Source organism: Mirounga angustirostris, unplaced genomic scaffold, assembly GCF_029215605.1.
Source record: "Mirounga angustirostris isolate CCGP_5_RB_7025 unplaced genomic scaffold, mMirAng1.0.hap1 SCAF_9, whole genome shotgun sequence".
In the NCBI taxonomy this organism is placed as follows: domain Eukaryota; kingdom Metazoa; phylum Chordata; class Mammalia; order Carnivora; family Phocidae; genus Mirounga; species Mirounga angustirostris.
In genome coordinates this window covers 138,209,538-138,227,907 of record NW_026991717.1, presented here as the reverse complement: position 1 = coordinate 138,227,907, position 18,370 = coordinate 138,209,538, and positions in this window count along the sequence as shown.

Sequence of the window (18,370 nt, the reverse complement as noted above, 5' to 3'; positions counted from 1 at the left end):
CAAATTATCTTCCATGGACCACTGGTCATCCATTTAAAAATAAATCGGGGCACTTGGCTGGCTCAGTTGGTGGAGCATGTGACTCTTGATCTCGGGGTTGTAAGTTCAAGCCCCACATTGGGTGTAGGGTTACTTAAAAATAAAAAATTTCAAAATAAATAAAGAAATAAATGAATAAATAAAAAAAGGGTGAATTAAAGGATTTTCTGTTTTTGTAATAAAATTATGTGGATATCATGAACCTCCTGATGTGATGTGATAAGAAAGACATTTAATTGTTGTGTCATTATTTCCAAAACTCCAATATCCCAGTTTGAATCATGAGAAAAGCATCAGACAAACCCAGTCGGGGGAGGTTCTACAAGGTACCTGGTCAGTACTCTTCAACAATGTTAAGGTTGTCAAAGACAAGGGCATGCTGAGAAACTGGCAGACCAGAGGAGACGAGGGAGATGTGGGACCAAATGCGGTGGATTAGTAAGAGGACATTAATGGGGAAACTGTCGAAATCCAGGTAAAATGTGGAGCTACTTAATATTAATGTACTGATGTTGGTTTCTTAGTTTTTACAAATACATCATGGTAATGTGTGATGTTGACAATAGGGAAACTGGGTAAGAGTATATGGGGGTTCTTTGTGCTATCTTTGTAAACATCCTGTGAATCTAAAATTACTCACAAATAAGAGTTCATAAAAAAAATCTTCTGAAGGCACACTGTGTAATTTGTTCCCCAATGCCTCTACATGCCCAGTATCTTTCACGATTTAGTGTCCGGGATTTCTTGGTCCCCCACCTCCCCATAGCTTCTCACATCCACATACTGACAAGTTGCGATGCTTCCTCTAGTCTGATAATACGAGGTGTTAACGATTGTATTTTCCTTTTTGCCATGGCCATCAGGAAACTCTGGTCCAACTTTGATATGAAATCAACCGAATGAGCTCTCATGATTGCCCTCTTCCCCTTTCTATGGAGCTGATTTTATAATTTCTATCATATATTTTCTCTTGATAAAGATAACCTTTGTTGAGAACCTCTCTTTTACTCTCCCCATGTTCATATCGTAAAAGAGATGGAGGAAAACTGGTGCTTCATGGTTGGGGCGGGGGGCAAAGAGACAGAAAAGGAGAGAGAAAGGGAGAGGAGGAAGGGAGGGAGGAGGAAAGGGGAGGGAGGAAGGAGAGAGGGATGGGGAGATGTAGGAGAGAGGGAGGGAGGGGGAAGGAGGGAGGGAGAAGGAGGGAGGGATGGGGAGAGGCAAGCAAGGGCAGAGAGGAGCCTTGACACCAAGTTTATGAGAGTGAGGGCAACACGTGGGTTATTTCAGAAATAAACAGCTTCTGGGGGAAGGCATGGGATTATCTGATGACAAGGACATCATGGTTTTTAAAGAAGATTAGGTTCTGTCTGTGTGTCCACAGAGGTCAAGGTCAAAACTGGACTGTGAAAATTACCAAGAACCAAGAACTAAAGGTGTGTGTCTAAGAGAGGTAATGCTGTAGGTTAGAGCATATCCTGCCTCTTTTTGCTGAATCCTTGCCAAGAACTTGCCTTTGCTCATACTCTTGGCCTTGGGACATGTGGTCCTTTGACATCCACCCTGGGTCCTCTTCTCAACTCCATCTCTTGTTAACCCCTGCCCCCAGCATCGCCCCTCACCAAAACCAAATATCTGCTCTTTCTCTGGAATGGCATGCAGCTTGGCTTCCTCTTGCTCCTTACTTTCCCACTACCCAGAATTAGAGCCGTGACAGGAAACATCTATTCACTCCTGTGTGCCGAACATTGTTCTAAGTGCTTGCTGAGTATTTGATCATTTCATTTTTACAACAACCCCACAAAAGTAAGAATTATTATTATCTCTGTTTTACAGATAGGAAACTGGCACAGGGAGAATAGGATGATGAAACTGGCAAGGGGCAGCATAAGGACTCAAGCTCAGGAACCCTACTCTGAGCTGTACGACCTCTTCATGGCATTTCTGTGCATCATTCTCTGCCTGGACAACGCCTGCTCAATCACCAACATCTTCTGAGATGCCTTCCCTGACACCTTCCATGTGCTCACGGACATAGGGGACGGGGAGGTTTCCTGAGGTGCTGCAGGCTGGGTGCCCCTGGGAGGGGCCACACAGGAGGAAATGAAGAGCATGAGCTTACAGTCTTTGGGATCAAAGCTCTAGCCTGCCAGTGGACGTGAGATCTTTGGCAGATTGCTCAGCTTCTTGGTGCCATACATTTCTGACATGTGCAAGGAGGATGGAATCCTCTTTGGTAGGATTATTGAGAGTCTAAGGAGAGAGTCCATGTGACATGTGTAGCGTGATGCTTGGCCCATACCAGTCATCAGCAGTGGACTGCAATGGCTATTATTTATTATCACCATGTCTGGTGCATGCCCTTCTTCATTTTCCTCAATGGGGATAGGTATTTCTGTGAGCTCCCCTACTCCCTCCATCATGAAATTAATTGGTCCAACTCAATCTAATAAGCTACCCATCTTCAGTGGACATGAGGAGCTACGAGAAAGAATGAGATGTAATTCCTACCCACAAAGTTCTCACCAAATGGTGAGCTAGTTGAACAAACAATCCCATTACAATGTGAGAAACAAAATGACAATGTAGGATGGAATGCAAAGCAAACACCGCAGACCTAGCCATCCTCTCTAGGAGGATTCGTTTGGAAGGATTCAGGACAAAGAGGCTGGCAGTGCCACCCACTGCAGAAACACAGATTTGGAGGTAAGGACAAAGACCCAAGGCTTTAGGTGGTTGTAACTTTAGCAATAGACTCAGATGTTGCCCCTCAGCAGCACAGATTCCAGAAGACATGGCAGGGAAGTCAGGGGTGCATCCAAGGAGGGCAGGATTTGGACCACAGACAGAAACATGTCAGTTTTTCAGTTCTTCTATCTTGGAATCCTTAGGAGGTCTTGGCTTTGCAAAACAACATATTACCTCTGAATCTGAGTCTCTGAAATCCTGGCAGGGGGGCCCGTCCAGTCGGCACTGTTGCCATATGTGTTTAGAATCTCATGCACAATAATTAATTTCCATTCTGCAAAAATGAATAATTAATATAGCATCCCACGTCAATTGATCCAAACAGAAGTTGACACATATTAAGAGACACACGCTGCTGAGCAAACTTTTTAAACTGAGGCATTTATTAACAAAGCAACTTTTAAAAATTCCCTATCTTCCAGACAATAGGAATTGAACATATTCCAACAAAGAGGGCAGGCCAAGCAGAGGGTGTCAAGTTGAGATTTGGGGAGGGGGAGGTAATGGAAAGATTGCACTCGTTTGAAGTTGCTGGTGGGGGAGCTGAGTAGGAAGATGAAGGATGCTCCAGGGATAGAAGCAGAAAGTAAAGTGACAGCCTTAAGGAATTTAAGAGCTAAATATTTTACTTTGATTTTTAATTATGCAGCCATGATGGAGAAATATGGGCACAGTGATGGTAAAATTAGGGAGATAAAAAAATGATTTTAAAAACTATCCATGACAGATGCCGGTTCGTAGATGCAATAGAGTCCTCGCGGCTTCATCGTCCTCCTTGTCTGATTCAAAGGTTCTTTTAATAAGTCACTTGAGAATGTTGACAGTGTTATGGAATTTGTGGTGGACGAGAAGCTGGGTTGTGAAAATATCCTGGATGGTGTGATGAGGATCTAAATGATCCCCATTCATCAGAATTTGGAGACATCATGAAATACATTGGGATTTGACTGTTTCCATTTTCATAATTATTAGCACTGTTATTAATAATGGCTTCCATTTATTTGGAACCATATGGGTCAGACTTTGCGCTTCTCTGCAAAATGCTTCTGTGCAGCTGCTGGAAAGAGAGTGGGCACTGCTGCTCTCACTTTCTAGATTTCGAAACAGAGGCTCAGTGTGGACAAGAGGGTACCCCACCTACACGCACCCAGTGACAAAGGTTGGAGCCTTGACATGAGTCTGGCTCTGTGGCTCCGAACGTTATGCTCATTTTGTCAAATGGGGCTATCTTCTCTTTAACAGGAGGGAGGTAAGTTTCTGATGTGGGGTCTAGAAGAAAACAACTTTCCAAGATGAGGAAGGGGGGAGAAATAGCATATTCAGCATTTTTCCTTGGGACCTTGAAGGTGTTCGATGCACGGGCTTCACAAAATCCCATGCTACCTGCATGGATGTCTAGAAGGATAACGCAGTTTTGCCTGCATGAACAGAAGTATGATTCTTAGAATGAGTGAGGTGATAGGCTTGTATGCCAGGCTTACTTCAGATTTCTCCTGAGAGTCTCACTCAGCTCTAGGTGCCCTGTTTAAGGAGACATCCCTAGACCTCCAGGAGGATGGTGGAAAGCTTGGATGGGACTGCCATGGAAGGATAGTCTAGGGAACTCTTTAGATTGCTGAAGGTGAAGGCAGGATCATGTTCTTCTCCTCAGAAAGGTCTTGCTGGAAGTTGTCTGACCCACCCCAGAGGCCAGAGGAGGGACCCCTGGGTAGCAACCCTGAGGATGGGGCTTTGTCTCAGGGAGAAATCCTCACATCAGGGTGATGAAATAAGGCAGCCAGCATGCAGCCAGGAGATGGCATTGTTTGAGGCAGACAGAGGTCAAGGAGTCACAGTCCTTGTTCTCTGGGGAGGAGAAGACATGTGAGAAATCCCAAGCTAGCCACACAGCAAGCTTGAAGGTCATCTCAGCCAGCCCAGAGTCAAAGGTGGGAAATGGGAGGTGTTGCAAGGTCACAGTGCAAATGTTGTGCATATGGTAGGGGAGTAGTTGGGGCCATCTTTGTGGTCCACCAACGACAGCCTGGTTGCTCATCAAGGGCCATGGGCTTCCTGTGAAAGGTGGGAAATGGGAGGTGTTGCAAGGTCACAGTGCAAATGTTGTGCATATGGTAGGGGAGTAGTTGGGGCCATCTTTGTGGTCCACCGACGACAGCCTGGTTGCTCATCAAGGGCCATGGGCTTCCTGTGAACTGAGCTTCCTTAGACCCTGCTCACAAAGACGCATTGGGATGCAGAGAGATTGCAATGTAGCCATTTTAGGTGGTGATGCTGTGACCCAAAGCAGCACATTACAGTTCTGAGCTTGGAAGGGCTTTTACAATCATTTTTGTCCAACCTTCTCATTTTACAAATGAAGAAACTGAGGGTCAGAGATGCTAAAAGAGCTCCCTTAGGCCTACCAACATCGAGGGTGGCATGGGGTACGGAGCAGGCTGATGGCGGCAACTGCCCAGCTGGTAACCCTGGGCACTGGCCCTAAGCTCTGTTTGTACCCTATAAAATGGGGCAGTGGGGGCTCTTGGAAATATATATATATGACACGCCTGCAGAAATAGCCACAAAATGGTTGTTGTTGGAAGATGTGGGCTAGAACCTGGATTTCTTGACTCCTCATTCAATCCCCTTCTTGCCACACCAATGACCATTAAGCAGGATTCCATACCCAGGTAACTTGCACGAGCAACACAGATACCGGTGTGGAAGCGTGAGCTGCACAAGGTGTCCTACAGAGAGCCTGTGAAAGCCGCAATACGCTGGATGTCTTCTCTCTGAAACTTCGGTTTTAACTTCTGGGGTGTGAGCGTATGTGTGCCTGTGTGCATGTGTGTGCGCGCGTGTGCGTGTGTGTGTCTACATGCCTGTGCCTGGAATAAGATCATTATCTTTTCCTGACAATTCCCACATCATTGTATCTGACAGAATAGATTTACTGTTTAAGGTAAATGTTGAATTTCTACACTATAGGCATGTGGTGTCAATTAGAGGAATCACGAACAATTTATTGATTTTTTTTTAAAGAAAATAATGGCAGAAAAATTATGCAATAATGATAGGGTGTGGAATCCTTGGAGCAGGACTCTGGTTAGAAACAATGGAGGGAGTATTACGATTCAAAAATTAATGATGTCCAAGAAACAATTATGAGCGGAATACTGAGTGAAACGATCGTTGCTTTGTAACAAATGCCATAGTGAGGTGCTGACTTATTTCTAGAAGATACAGTCTGAGGGACACAATTGCTATTTCAAATGCCTCCACTTAAACAGTGTAATATTTTATTTTATTTTTTTTAAAGATTTTATTTATTTGACAGAGAGAGATACAGCGAGAGAGGGAACACAAGCAGGGGGAGTGGGAGAGGGAGAAGCAGGCTTCCCGCCGAGCGGGGAGCCCGACGCGGGGCTCGATCCCAGGACCCCGGGATCATGACCTGAGCCGAAGGCAGACGCTCAACGACTGAGCCACCCAGGCGCCCCAACAGTGTAATATTTTAGATAAATATTCAGAAGCCTGTCTGGAGCTGTGGGCAGCTCACTGGGGCTAATTCCCAGGTTCGAGTCACTCTCTGAGCGGAGGTTTGGTGTGTGGGGCCAGGGGCACTGGATGTGGAAGCAGGAAGGCTCTGTAAATGAGTTTGGACAAGTTAGTGAACTCCCAGGGGCTCGGTTTCCCTCCGGAAACATATACTGAGCTAGAGAGTTCTGGTTCCTTCCAGCTGTGGGAAAGACGTGGATCTTGAATGTGAACGTCTGGCCGATGTGCTGGTGCGGTGACCACACACACACACACACACACGCACACGCACACACGGGTGCACACACGCACGCACACATAAACACACGCACATGTGCACACACGGGTGCACACACGCACGCACACATAAACACACGCACATGTGCACACACACAATTCCTAAATGAAACGCCAAAGACCTAAATTTCATTAAATACATTCTATAGCGATTTGAAACGAAGCCAGAATCCAACTGACTGAAATCTGTAATAAGCGCACATGCACACACACACACTGAGTTTGCAAATGATCTCCTACGAGCAAAGGTGGGGTGCAGGGAGAGGTTGATGTCCTGTGTTCTGAGCATTCTTCTTCACTTGGAAGAGTTTGTTTCTCATCAAGGTTTAAACACATTAGGTTTGGTACCTTTTGTTATTTGGTAGTCTTTTTATTTTACTTTATTTTAGTAGAGTTTTTTTCCCCCCAAATAAAAGAAAAATATGTTAGTTAAAAATAAAGGAGCTAGGGGAATGCCAGGCCTGGCCCGTGAAGTCCTTCTCTGAGCAGCGAACAAGCCTTTTGCAGAGGGCTGGGGTGCTCCCTGGGAGTGCAGACAATGTGGAAGGCATTTGACTTGCTGTATTAGTTTTCATCAAAGATTCACAGCTCACGCTCAACAGCTTCTTTGCATTAAAATCTGTGACTGTAAAATTTCAGGGAGAAACATTGATCTTTCTTTTTCTCGTTAACCCTTCCCCCCACCTTCTGAAAAGATCTGAAACACCCTGTCTATCTTTGTTGGAAAGTTCATTTCTCCTACTAAAAATGGCCCTGTTTCTTTATACCCTGGCTCCCGTGGGGTCTCCCCACACCCATCCACATGGACAGTGCTGGGTGCTAGGTGTCTGCCGAGGTGAAGGGTGCTTGGCCCCAAATCACGGGGCTTTACTGAAGAATCCCTATGAGAAAAACCACCTGCCTTCTGTTGGCTCCACATCTGGGGGCATCTCAGCCAAATCATGCAGTTGCTGAATTGAACTTTTGGGAGGCGGATCCCCACTGAATGCATTTAGCTGACTTTTTTCTTTTCTTTATTTTTTATTGTGGTAAGATATACATATGATTTACTGTTTGACCCTTTTCAGGTGTACAGTTCAGTGACATTAAGTATATTGACAATGTTGGGCAAATTTTACTACGATCCATCTCTAGAACTTCATCATTTCAAGCAGAAACTCTGTCCTCATCAAAGTCTAACTCCCTGTTTCCCTCCTCCCCCAGCCCTTGCTAACCTTTATTCTATGTTCTATCTCTATGAATTTGCCAACTTTAGGTGTCTCACATAAGTGGGATTATATAATATTATTTGTCTTTGAGGGACTGGCTTGTTTCACTCAGCATCATGTCCTCAAGGTTCACTCATGTTGGAACATGTGTCAGAATATCCTTCCTTGTTTAAGGCTGAATAATATTCTGCTGTATGGATAGACCACATTTTGCTTATCCATTCGTCCCTCAGAGGACATCTGGGTTGTTCCCGTGTTTTGGCTGTTGTGAGTCGTGCTGCTATGAACATAAGTGTACACATACCTAAGTCCCTGCTTTTAATTTTTTTGGTTGTTTACCTAAAAGTGGAATTGCTGGATCATATGGCAATTTCATGTTTCATTTTTTGAGGAACTGCCAACTTTTGAGTCTTGGGCTGGGACATGCGGATGGCTGTGTTGTGTAGATCTTCACAGAACAACACCTGGCCCTTCAGGGGCAAAGGGAGGCTCGTGAGGCTTGGTGGGGCGTTAAGCCATCTGTCGTGGAAATTGCTGATTCAGTGCAGACCCCAGCTACTCCAACATTTTGTTTTAGTTCCATGTAAGTGTTCCGGAGTGCCGTTACTCGGTCCTCTGCCAGTGCCTGCACAGAGATTATTGGATGCGTTAACTGGAGGCGCGAGGCTTGGAAAGCAACAGAGATCTGCCGCAATGCTAAATGTCAGCTCCGTCACTCTGGGGTGGGACTGCAGGCATATGAGGTAAGCTCTTTGGACCTCAGATGCCTCTGTGATACAGCGGAGCTGCGGACACCATCCGCAAGATGAAAGACTGGACTTGGAGATGATATGCTCCAACACAGTGGCTGGTGTGGACTGGACAGTCACATAGCCAGTCCCGAACTAACAAATGGCTGGGCTGAGTTTGGAGGTTGTGTCCCTTTGGGATTCTAAACCACATGCTCTTCTACGGCAGTTTACATGACCCTGACTCAGTTTCCCCATCTGTCAAATGGGACTCCAAAGACTCTCCTCCCAGAGAAGCTACAAGGAACCAATGGGATGGCTTGTGTAAAGGGCCTGCCCATTCCTTGGCATGAATGAGCACTTACTATGTGCCTGGTGCTGTGCTGAGGGTTTGCAAACATCATCTCATGGTATGTGTCCTTTAAGGGAGGGGTTCCAGCGCATGCTGGAGTCTCTCGGGAGCTTTGGAGAGACAGAGAAATCTGCTCAAGATTTCCCGGCTGCAAAGTGATGGGGCATGCTCTTCCATCTCTGTTCCTTAGGCAAGGCCGTTGGCCTGCAGCGGGAGGGGTGGGCAGTGTCTGGCAGGCAGGGGCTGGCTGCATCGTGCCCTGGCTCGGGGCTGACGCCGCTGCTGGGGCCGCTCCGTCTCTGCCCGGTTTCCTGCGTCTGGATGGGTCTGAGGTTGCGAGCGGTTTCCTGTTTCTCTGCAGCTCAGGACTGGCCTAATTGGAAAGACATGTCAGGCTGATGTGTCCAGTGTGCTGGAGATGAGGTGTGGGGGGTCTAGTTTGCTCCAGTCGTGTCTATGGAGGAATCTGGAAGGGGGCACATGGGGGGATTGGAGACCGCAGGCCTCAGGGGATTCTCTGAAGGGCTCCCGTGGGCCACACAATGCATATCACTTGGTGTAAAGCAGCTTGGAGGGGGCAGTGCTGAGTCTGCCCTCTGCGGCTCATCTGCGGTGGGCAGTTGCCCTGGCTTTTGGAGACTTCTTTCCTCACCATTAGTTGGGTGTGGCTCAACTTCACAAAAATGGGAGCGCATGTATGGCCATGTGCTTTGCAGACACCAAAGCCTGGGATCAAATTCCGCAGATGGACAGATACATACAACCTTTAAAACACTACCCGTTTAGCCCCAAAGGGAACATGTCAGAGCACAAGATGAGGTTTGCCAGTACCCTTTAGAATGGATAAAGAAGGGAACTCAAATGAGCAATCCACATCTGAGAACACTTTCGCCATGGTGGGCTTCTTATAAAGGAAGAGATTGGCATAGTTCCTTGTTGTCTTCTTGACGTGCTCAGGAAATCTCCAGATTCGAATTCTGGCTTCTTGCTCTCGGATTGAATATTAGGGTGGAATAGAAGCACTTCACTCCATCACTTCTTCCTTTTCTTAATGTCTGATGAGCCTCAGTGTTTCCATCTGCAAAATGGCCACCAAGACATTGTCTTGAGGACTGAATGGCATTAGCAGAATACGGAGCCTGGTTTAGGGTCAGCTGCACTCCATCATTGTTTGATTCTCTAACTGCTGCTACCTTTTCCTCCATTCAGGAGGAAGTTGTCCATGCCTCTGAGATGCGCAGCTCCTCTCCCAAAATTCCCAATACTCCTGTCCAACAGTACCCCCCTGCTTCTGCCAGGCGGCTCATCGGTGAGCAAGGCAGACATGGAGGGCTCGATTTCATGCTGTGAAGTGGCCTCCCACATGCCTGAGAAAACCATGGCCACCACAAGCAGCATTCCATCCCCTGGTAGGTGGTGGCTGGCCACAGGGACATGTGCTCGGCTCAGCTCACGCTGGTGTGATCGGTCTCCCACAGAGCTCAGGGAGGAGGGTCTCCACCACCCCATGACTGTGAGATCTGATGGCCCCAGGCTCGTGCACGATAAGGTTCTGGGTTGCTAAAGGTGTGTTTCTCAGAAGGTCTAGCCCTTCACCTCTACCCACAGCCAGCACAGCTCACTGTTCAGCCAGGCTGGCTCCCACAGTGGGTCCCTCACACCAGGGATGGCAGGAGGTCAACAGGGAGGGGCTCCCAGATGGTTCTAGATAAAATGACAAAGTAGGCAATGTTTTCTTCGGATTTCGAAGAAACAATGTGATGTAGCAGGGGATTTGCAGACAGACTTGAGCTTCATGTGTGCCCTGGTATTCACTGGCTGTGTGGTCTTGGACAAGTTGGCTCATTGCAACCTCAGTTTTGCTCATTCGTAAAAATGGGGGTAAAACTGCAGTGTGTGTGTGTGTGTGTGTGTGTGTGTGTGTGTGTGATGATTAATAGGAAGGAAGGTACCAAGTAAAGTATCTGGCATATGGTAGGTGTTCTATGCAATTAAATGTACTCTCCCCTTTATTTCCTCCAGTGTCCTATTAAAAATCTCTTAATCTCTTTTCAACAATGGTTTATTGAGCACTTATTATGTACTGGGCATTGCACTAGGCCATGGGCATGTGATTGAGCCGGTCTTAGACACTGCCGACATGGACCTTGCAATCTTCTGAGGAAGGAACACATGCACAGAAGCAATAGCTCCCAGAATGGCCCAGTCCATGGCAGGAGATGTGGAAGTGTAATGGAGGCACAGGGGAGGGCTTTTACCCCTTTCAATTATTCAACGAATATACATTAAAGCCTTCAATGTTCCAGACCACCTTTGAGGTACTTGATGTATTGAGATGAATGATACATGCCCTACGTTCTCAAGGAGTACACGTTACTATAGTGAGGCAGATGCACATGCAGATAGATAGTTCTGGTGTCTCGGATAAAGATCTTGCTAGAGTATAGACACTGGGGCAGAAACACACCTTTTTAAGGCAGCATCCCCTGTGGAATCCTCAACGTGATAACCTTGACTGTAATGGAGATCTGGGCTGGAATCTCAACTCCACTAATCAAGATTGTAACGACCAACGCCCACCTTGGTTTCCCCATTTGTGGAGAAGGAGATGAAGGGATGCATAAGGCTTCCTCTGGACCAGGATTTTTTTCTGTTAGCTTGTTTTATCTATGCATAAGTAAGTATGATTCACTTCACGGAAGGAAGTACAGACCAAGGAGGTAAAAGGACTTGTCTAAGGTCACAAGGCCAATGGGTAGTGGAGTAATTTCCAATCACGGCTGATTTGTGTCCAAACCCCATGTCTTATTGCATGCTACGGCGGCACTTGCCATCCTGAGTGGGGTCAGCTGATACGCACTGACCTCACCTCCCCTAGAATTTACCCCAAAGCAAAATGCAGGAGAGTTTTTCACAGTCTGCCTTCCCGTGGTCACACCTTTGGAGAAAGGTGGCTCTGAGCAGGGATAGCGTGTGAGTGCAGGACTCTGGGCAGAAGGTGCTGGAATCACCAGATCCTAAGGAGACTGTGTTCCTGACCATATTCGGAGGAAGCCCCATTGCTCCTTATTTATCTAATTGATCCCAGGGCTGTCAGTGGAGAGCCAACATGAGGCATTTGCTGACTGTGTGCCATTCTATTTTTTAAGTTAGGATTCACAGGAAAGTAAAGCCACATTTTTTGCAGCCAAGGGGGTGGGGGTGGGGCCAGGCATTTGAACAATGGGTTGGCTCCTTGGCCACTAGACCGGGCACAGTCATATTTGGTAATGTGTGGGGCAGGAAATAATTATTTATCGGTGCATTTATTTTCAGGGCTCTGGGTAACAGGCAATTGAATCCAAATATGGTCTGAAGAAAGTTTCAGTTCCATTATATTACTGTCTTCTTCTCCTAGCCCTGGCTCTTTCCGCTTTTGCGATTGGCCCTCAAACAATCCAAACTATGTTTTCCAATGAGATGAATGTCATTAAACACATAGATACACATGCACGCTTGCATCCATGATGCTTCTTTAAAAAGAGAGGGCTCTAAAGGAATCTGCACGTGATTTGAGCACTGGCCAGAGAATTGTTTCTCAGTGCCCTGGGGAAAATGAGGATTTTGATATCACAGCTGTACTGGAGTCCTGACTTCATCAATTATCAGCTCTGGGACCCTAATCAGGAAGTTATTGGACTTCCCCTGAACTTAATGTCCTCATCTGTAAAATGGGCATAGACATTTTTACCCAACAAAGTGCTGCAAAAGTAAAATGAGGTGTTGCGCTCAGAATTTGGGGCAGAGTACCCCCAAATTCATGTCCTTCCCAGAACCTCAGAATGTGACCTTGTGTGATGATTGGGATCATTGCAGATGTAATTACAGTTAAAATGAGGTCATACTAGAGTAGGGTGGGCCCTTGATCCCATATGACTGGTGTTCTCATAAGAGAAGACACACATCCAATGGTGAAGACCATATGAAGACAGAAGCCGAGGCCGCAGTGAAGCAGCCCCAAGCCAAGGAATGCCATGGGCTGCTTGCTGCCACAGGGAGCTGGGAGAGACTTAGGAAATTCCATCCACAGTCTCAGCAGGAGCATGGCCCTGCCGATACCTTGATTTCAGACTTTCAGCCACCAGAAATGTGAGAGAATAAACATTTCCTACAAAGAGCCCACTTGAGAATCTAACAGAGACCCAGTATTTATATTTGTCTATGCTCTGTATCTGGAGATGCACAAGGCTTGGAGGGTATGAAGATGATGAAGTCAGGCCACCCAGCTTCTAAGGACCCGGGTCAGTAATTGTTAGTTCTCTGCAAACAGCTTGGCAGAAAAATCTCAGTCGACTTTACATGCGTCGCCATAGTATGTGAGTTTGGGGCACTGGTTTGATTCACACGGAGACCACATCCACAAACTCTACCTACATATATGCTTACCTTTTTGGTTCCATGTCTCCTATACATGGACTCTCTGAAGTTCACAGATATGTCCTAGGTACCACACTCTTCCCAGGTGGTTACTTGCCGTCAAATATCTGAGTGGGCAAGTGTAATTTATGCAGGCATATATCATGCTTATAAAGGCCAATGCCATTTCTCCAGGCCCCTGTGAACACTTAGGGCTGACAGTGCCTAAATAAACTGGTTTATTTACTGCAGTAGTTACCTGTTTAAGACTAGCTGTTACGTTAAGTAACACAGAGTGCCCGGGCTAATAAATTTACGGCGTGCCTGTTTGTTTTACTGAAGAATTTATTGCAGCAGTAATAACTGTCAGAGGGTGAGCCTGGAGAAAGCGCTGGAGCTGACGCGGAGGATCTGTCACATGATCGCCTTCCTCACAGCTGCTCCGGACCCCTTGTCATCAGCTCAAGCACCCGACAGGCGGCCTTGCATCCGTGGAAGGGGGACTTGGGATCCAGCCTCTGGGGGTAGGCCGTCTCTTCTGTTGGACCCAGATGGGTGTGAACAACAGGCTTTGTGTGCTGTGGGTGTGATTTATAGAAGCCCCTTGCAGTTGGCCTCCATGAACTTGAAGGGGGCCTTCATGCCAGCTAGAGGAAGGGAATGTCCAGCTTTTCAACCCTGGCGAACTGGAGGGTGGCCAGTGGAAAAAACCACACGGAATGTGCAGAATCTTATACTCCCTATTCCTGAGGGCATCTGGCTTTCTGTTTTTGGACCGGTTGGGGTCTTGGGATGGTAGACAAGATGAGGCTGGAAGCATGGGCAGTGGTGCAATGGTTTGGAGCATAGACAAATATAAGGTTTGGGTCAGGTGGGTAAGTACTCATCCTGGAATGATCATGTAGCAATTGTGCGCGAGTAGGCCAGATGTACTGAAGTTCTCTAAGTCACACACATTCCTCCTCTGAGACACTGGGGTAGTCGTCTACTTTATGTGGTTGTTGTGAGGACTGGGGGAGGTGCTATTCAAAGTGCCCAGTTCCCAAGATGTGCCTAAGAGATACTGGCTTTCTGCTGGTATTTTAATTGACTATTTGTAACTCATGGGTCTGGGCAAGAGGGAAGACAAGAGAGAGCCTATCTATTCTGGCCCTCCCCTCATCCCATTTTGCAGATGGGAAAACCGCTCATGGGCAATGAGTTTCCAAGGTCCTGCTGCATATTCATGGTGAAGACTTGGTAAGAAAACAGATCCCTTAGATCCTAACCCTAACTCTGAGTCATTCAGTCATTTTGCAAACAATTACCAAGCACCTTTTGTGGGCTCAGCAGAGGTGGGAGAAAAGGTGGAAGGCTTGTGTGTCTGCCCTGCCAGATGGAGCCTCAAATAGCTCTGGATCCTAGGTGTCAATGAAAGGACCTGGCATGGAATGGAAAAGCAGGAGAGATTTGCGAAAGGAAGAAGTGACAGCCCCTGCCTCCCAGGGTAGACAGTGCTAGGATAAAAACAAGCAAAAGATTTGAGAGTTTAGAGGTGGATCCACTCATCTGCTGTGGTGGGAAGGCTCTCTGGAGCAGAAAATACCCTCTCTTTGCCTTGATGGTCATGAGCAGCTAGCCAGGCAGACAATAGGGTGGGCATTGCAAACAGAGAAACTGTATAAGCAAAGAGGCCTTTGAAGTTTAAAAAAAAAAAAAAGTTGCCTAGTCCTGCAGAAGTGTAGACTGGGTGTGATCAGTTGTGTGGATGAGTTGTGTGTTAGGTGGGGTATGTCTTGAAGAGTCTCCTTTGGCTGTGCTTTCTGCACACTCTTTGTTGAGATCCTACAGTGCACTTACAATCAGGCAGGGGAGGAGGTATCCTCCCCACCTTGCAGGGAACAGGTTTTGAGGCTGAAGCAATTGGCCTAATGGTATCATTCATTCTTTCACTTGTTCATTCCACACAGGACCAACTACATAATTTGTGGGGACCAATACACAGTGGAAATCCGAGACCTTTCTCCAAAAATTATTGAGGTTCATTAATGCATTATATTAATAACAGCAGAGCATTAATTCAAGTGCAGAACACTTCTGAACTTGTGGATATGTGCAACTACATGGGTCACCTGCCCATGAAGCACATGAAGCCAGTCCTTGTTGTCCAGGTTTTTACTTATGTGTGTTGGATCCCAGGTATTCATCCTAGGACCTGGCATGGAGCTCCAGGAGTAGTTGTATGCTGTACCACTATTACTGTATGTCAGGAGTAGTTCTAGGCACTGGGGACTCAGCAGTGAATAAGCCAGAGGTGGTTCTTTGTCTCCTGAAGCCTACTGGGGGGGAACATATAATAAACCAGTAAGGAATGCATGCATGGGATGGTTTCAGGTAAAGATAAGTGGTAAAGGGCTTTAGGGTGGTTTATGAGGGAGGCATTACTGGGATGGTGAGGTGACACCTGGAGGAGATGCTGTGAAGCTGGGGGTGGGGTGGGGTAGGGGAAGGTGTATTCCAAAGCAAAGGAAGAGCAAAGGACCTATGCTGGGAATACTCCTGGAGCACTCAGGAACAGAGAACAATGCGGGACAAAGTCGGTGGTGGCAGTGAGGTGGTTGTGGACAGATATCACGGGGTTCTGTGTGACATGGAAAGGACTTTAGGTTTTCCCTCAGTGCAGTGGGAAGAACTGGACAGTATTGCAGAGGTGACCTGACAGCCGAGAGGCCTCCATTCCAAGATGGTCCTTCACCCGCCTCTCTCCCCACGGCCTGGTGCTCCAGAGCATCGGAGATCTCAAATGAGCAGTGTGGCTTGAGGAAGGATGGTGTGGGGAGGATTGTTTTTGACCAATAAGCACATGTAGAGCATTAGATGGTCACTTACAGGGCTCTCATGTAACTTGGCCTGAGAAACCATGAGAAGATGGGGGGTGGCCACTGGTCTCGCTCCATTCCCTCACTGGCTCTTGTCTGATGCTAAGTTTTGTTATAAGGATAAATATTTGTTCTTTTATTTAAAAACCCTGATGATTATGAAGAAATGCTAACAATTAAGAGAATTGAAAAGTTGTAAAAAAAAAGTCCTAATTTTAGGGGTACCTGGATAGCTCAGTCGGTTAAGCGTTCAGCTCTTGATTTCACCTCAGGTCATGATCTCAGGGGTTGTGGGATCAAGCCCCACATTGGGCTCCACACTCAGCATGGAGTCTGCTTGAGATTCTCTCTCCCTCTCCTTCTGCCCTTCCCCGTACTTGCATGTGCTCTCTCTCCCTCTCTTTCTCTAAAATAAATAAATAAATCTTCAAAAAACCCCTAATTTTAAATTGCTCAGAAGTAACAATTGTCAAAATTTGGTAATCATTATTCTGGGCACCTTTATGTATATAATAGAACAAATTAAAATATAGCTAGAAAGAGGAAGTATTTTTTTAAAAAAATATAAGTATGATTTTAATAAAAGTCAAATGCATTTGTTTTACTTAATTACAACATCCATACAAAAGTAAAGAGCAACTTGATCTTTAGATAAATATTTCTCAGTTAAAAATAAAGTAAAAGATATGGGAAAAACTTGAAGATTTTTTAAGAAGAATATCTCAGCTTTAAAGAGTATCTCCTGATGAAAAAGTGAGCATGTCCATACTTCTTCCTCTCATTAACATTCTCCATTCCCTGGTTTTTGTTGTTATATTACTTTTACTTTTGCATTTTATCTTTGTTACATCCTTTTTACAGTTTATGTTTTAGTAAAAAAAAAATACGTTCTTTAATAATATTTTTTAGGGCGGCTTCATCTTGTTTCTACATTGGATGGACTCAACTTCCTCTAGTCTCAACACAGCTACTCTCGTCCTGAGCTCAGTATTTTTATTTCTAGCATTGTTGACTGAGTTTATGGTGCAGTGTGTTTTTACAGAATGACTCCTGGCTGCTATAGTCCCTCAGTTGTGGCAGCCTTGGTGGTATCTATTACTTCTGTGGCTGAGGGTTACCGTGACTTTGTATGCAATTTGGGGGTTACACTGTTTCCCTTGGAAATTTGTTTATAATAGTCATTCTCTTCTGTCCTTGAATACTGAAGTCAACTCTGGGTAACTTGCTTCTCCTGTTTAGATAGCTTCATGATTTTTTTTCTTTAGCCTTGAGGGTCAGTCATTTAGTGTAATGTTGATCGTGTTGTACCATTTTTTTTCTTGAGGTATAATGTATCACTAGCTACAGATCTTAGTCTGCATCTAAGAAAATTGTCTTTTAAGATGTCTTTGAATAGCTTTTGTTCCCACCTCCCCCTCCCCTGCCCCAGAAGCACCAATTATACATACATTGGCTCTTTTATATACATTAGCCTATGTATAATCATTTTTGTTGCTTTTCTTTTATTTTGTGTGATTTCTTTAAAATTATTCTCCAGTTTTTCTTTATCAATTGTGTTTATCCATTGTCTTGCTTCTAAAATGGCTTTCATCTCTCATATCATTTTCTTTTTCATTCCTTTCTTTTCTAGATTAACTGTGTGTGTGTGTGTGTCTGATAATCTCTTTGAACCACTGTAAAGCTTCATTTAATTCACTTATGCAGAGAAAAATCCCTTCCAAATTATATAGAATTATTTTTCTGAGCTCTTTTCCCATCAATATGGGCAACTCCTCTTGCAATACACATACATATCTTTTGTTTATATCTCTTTTCTTCTCTCTCTTTTTTGGTATTGTTAACATTTTTTAATGGCTAAATTTTTTCAGGCCACCTACAGACAAATTTTATAAAGAAGACAGGGCAGGAGTGAGCTGGGACCAACGGAAGCCTCAGCTCTGGGCAAACAGGGAAATCTTTCATTCAAGTCACGTGATCTATTATTTCTTTCATCCCAGGGGATGTCTTGCTTCAGTTTTCAACATCTGAGTTGTTGCTGGGGCTAATAGAAAGGCCACAGAGTCTCTGTGCTACACTCTTGAATTTGCTGCCTCCTTTCCCTTTTGGAACCCTGTCTGACCTCTTCCGTTATTCATCAGCTTGGAGACATGATCTATCCCGGGGCTTATTCTTCAGGCAATCTGTGTTCTTGGATGGGATGTCTAAAAGGGCATTGTTCACCTCTCCTGT